The sequence below is a fragment of the Poecilia latipinna genome, unplaced genomic scaffold, assembly GCF_001443285.1.
Source record: "Poecilia latipinna isolate Pla-1442-1.1 unplaced genomic scaffold, P_latipinna-1.0 Scaffold1706, whole genome shotgun sequence".
NCBI lineage: Eukaryota > Metazoa > Chordata > Actinopteri > Cyprinodontiformes > Poeciliidae > Poecilia > Poecilia latipinna.
In genome coordinates, this window is record NW_015114322.1 from 104,583 (window position 1) to 108,386 (window position 3,804).

General features: G+C 48.1%; 1 pseudogene; it reads left to right on the forward strand.

The window, feature by feature from the left end:
* Window positions 1-2,947, forward strand: part of LOC106964709 (tubulin beta-5 chain-like) — a 9,139-nt pseudogene extending 6,192 nt beyond the window's left edge.
* Window positions 2,948-3,804: the final 857 nt, after the last annotated feature.

Consider the following 3,804-nt stretch of genomic DNA (forward strand, 5'->3'; position numbering starts at 1 on the left):
ATTATTATTATTAATTATGTGTGTTCCTCCTGTGTTGCATATAAATTGTATAACAAACGTGTTGTTATATGAACAGAGTCTTTCCCACGAGTTCATTTTATTCCAACCCAACTTCTGTTTCATTTCGATTGAACTCTTTAGACCGTTGAACAACCATAAGCATCAAAATGTCCTTGAGCTCAGCAGTCCTCTGAACCGGGTCATGGGTTCTCCGGTCCGGGCGGCCTGGTGCGCTAGTCCATCTGATGTTCACCGTCCTTGGTCCACTCGACCCATTTCCTCCTGATGGGGAGCAGGAAAACGATGATTAGTACGACTAGAGTTGTTCCTACTTTGGCGGCTAAAGCTCCACCTTCACCGGACGTTTGAATCAAAATGATCACGATAAACGATGAAAGTCCAGATCTCCTGTCAGCTCACGATTCTGGACTCAGGAGTCAGTGGGAAGTGGCCCGTTAAATCTGGTACCGGTTTAAATCTGTACCGGTTTAAATCTGGTACCGGTTTAAATCTGTACCGGTTTAAATCTGTACCGGTTTAAATCTGGTACCGGTTTAAATCTGGTACCGGTTTAAATCCCGGTACCGGTTCCGTCCAGGATGATGGAGCAGTCGGTTCTTCTCTCTGTTTCAGTTCTGGGAGGAGATCAGCGATGAGCACGGCGTCGACGCAGCAGGAAGCTACGTGGGCGACTCGGCGCTGCAGCTGGACAGGATCAACGTTTACTACAACCAGGCGTCCTGTAAGTTCTGCAGAACCAGCCGGGTTCTGTCTGCAGGTTCTGGATGAAGCTGGACTCTAATCTATCTGTGCAGCACATAAATACGTCCCCCGATCCGTTCTGGTGGACCTGGAACCAGGAACCATGGACAGCGTTCGCTCCGGAGCCTTCGGCCGGCTCTTCAGACCCGACAACTTCATCTTTGGTAAGACGGGTCTGGATCTGGACCTGGACCGGCACTCTGAAAGCTGACCTCTGACCCTGGATTTGCTCCTGTCCCAGTTTCAGTTTTCCCTGCTGACCTTCTGCTGTCTGCAGGTCAAACAGGCGCTGGGAACAACTGGGCCAAAGGTCACTACACGGAGGGGGCGGAGCTTATGGACTCGGTTCTGGACGTAGTGAGGAAGGAGTGTGAGCACTGCGACTGTCTGCAGGTGGAGAAATTCAGCTTTTAACTCTGGAAGAGTTTAAAATGATCAGAAAGAAAATCTCCAGATCATCAGAACTTGCTTCATCAAATCTGTTGATTCTGATCATAAATATTGAGAATAAATTTAAGCAGGAAATGTTAAAATAAATGTTTGCATAATTGTAAGTTTATTTATAACTGTGCTGTCAGTTGGAAGAAGAATCCTTCCAGATTTTTCTAAAATGTATTTAGTTTCTGTAACAGATGGAACAGCTCTGCTTCCGTCACATAAAACCGTCACTGACATCAGATTCTGTAAAGACCCAAAGGATGAAACTCAGGAAACTGAAGTAAAACGGCTCGTCTTCTGGTTTCACACAGAAGCAAAGAGTTTGGGTTCATAAACTTCTGTTTGAAATCGCTCAGGTTATCCATCTAACAGCAGAGCTGTAGTTTTGGGTCGATCTTTGGTTCTGATGTTTAGTCTGAAGAACTTGCAGGCCCAGTGAGGGGAACCGGTTCTCTACCGTCTCTTTAGTCTCTCAGTTGAACCATTTTCAGACGGTTTTTCCCTGCAGGGCTTCCAGCTGACCCACTCTCTGGGAGGCGGAACCGGTTCTGGAATGGGAACCCTGCTGATCAGTAAGATCCGGGAGGAGTACCCGGACCGCATCATGAACACCTTCAGCGTCATGCCGTCGCCGAAGGTACGCGGTCCGTCCGTCAGGTGAACGTTCAGACCCGTCTGTTCCCGTCTCCTCTGTGACTCGCAGGTTTCGGACACGGTGGTGGAGCCGTACAACGCCACGCTGTCCGTCCACCAGCTGGTGGAGAACACCGACCAGACCTACTGCATCGACAACGAGGCTCTGTACGACATCTGCTTCCGCACGCTGAAGCTGACCACGCCCACCTACGGCGACCTGAACCACCTGGTGTCGGCCACCATGAGCGGCGTCACCACCTCGCTGCGGTTCCCCGGGCAGCTCAACGCCGACCTGCGGAAGCTGGCCGTCAACATGGTTCCCTTCCCCAGGCTGCACTTCTTCATGCCGGGCTTCGCCCCGCTGACGGCGCGGGGCAGCCAGCAGTACCGGGCCCTCTCCGTCCCGGAGCTCACCCAGCAGATGTTCGACGCCCGCAACATGATGGCGGCCTGCGACCCGCGCCACGGCCGCTACCTCACCGTGGCGGCGGTCTTCCGCGGGCCGATGTCCATGAAGGAGGTGGACGACCAGATGCTGAACGTCCAGAACAAGAACAGCAGCTCCTTCGTGGAGTGGATCCCCAACAACGTGAAGGTGGCCGTGTGCGACATCCCGCCGCGCGGCCTCAAGATGGCCGCCACCTTCATCGGAAACAGCACCGCCATCCAGGAGCTGTTCAAACGGATCTCGGAGCAGTTCTCGGCCATGTTCCGCCGGAAGGCCTTCCTGCACTGGTTCACCGGGGAAGGCATGGACGAGATGGAGTTCACCGAGGCGGAGAGCAACATGAACGACCTGGTGTCCGAGTACCAGCAGTACCAGGAGGCCTCGGCCCGGGAGGACGACCAGAACTTTGAGGAAGAGGAGATGATCGAGTAAGAACACGGAAAGATCTGGTTTCATGCTGGTCTTTCATATTTGATTCAGGAAATTAAAACCAGAGTAAATATTTCCATGTGATTGTTGGACTTAAATGAAATAACTTTATTTTTGTTGAACAGATTTAATTATCGGGTCAAAGGTTGAGAAATGATCCGGTTCTTTAATTCAGACTCATTTCAGTGAATCCCAACATCAGCAGCTGGTTTCATGATTTATCCTAATAAATGTTTTAACATGTTGAAATGAACTAAACTCATTAAATGTTTCTGTATCTTCAAACAAAAACAATATTTTCTAAATGCAAATTGAGAAATAAAACATTTAAACCAGAAACTCTGGTTGGTTCAGCAGCTCGTTTATCTGCAGACATGAGTGTCGAGGATTCTAAGGACGTTTCATCGCCACCTGCAGGCCTGGAGGCTAAAAGCTGCTGCAAACTTTCCTGGTTTTTATTTTTTAAAATCTGCTAAAACTTTTTAGGTTAATTGTTTTTATTATTTTTTTTATTATACTTGAAAGTAACACTTTATTTTTCTGTGGTGAATTTAATCATCTCTCAAACTCAACAGTTAAAAGCTTATAAATGATTATGATCAAATTATCATCTGAGATGGAAAATCTCCAACAGGTCAGTTTATACCTCAGAAACTTCCTGTAAGAATAAAACTTCAACATTTCCTGCAGATTTCTGTGTCCAAAGCCTCTGACTGACAACAATCCAATATTTAATAAGTTCAAGCAGAAGCAGCAGGAAGGCAGAAACTTGTTTCCAGTTTGTTTCTCATTTCTGCAGCAGTTTTCTGCAGGTTTGTTTCTAAGCTGAAGTCTTTTGTTGAGCTGAATGGTTCTGATCCGATGGATCCTCAGGTTCTGCCTCCATCAGCAGTCGGTTTGTTTCCCGGCGGTTCTGTTTGTGTGGTGGATTATCAGCTGTCAGACAAAATGTCCGCCTGGTGTCTGGATCTTTGTTTCTGCAGCTGATTCATCAAAAGGTTTCAGGCTGAAGCATCGAGGTCAAAGTTCAACACGGAGCTTCTGTTGCTGTTTGGAAAAATTCATCTGTTCAGGTAAAGTTACTGCAGATC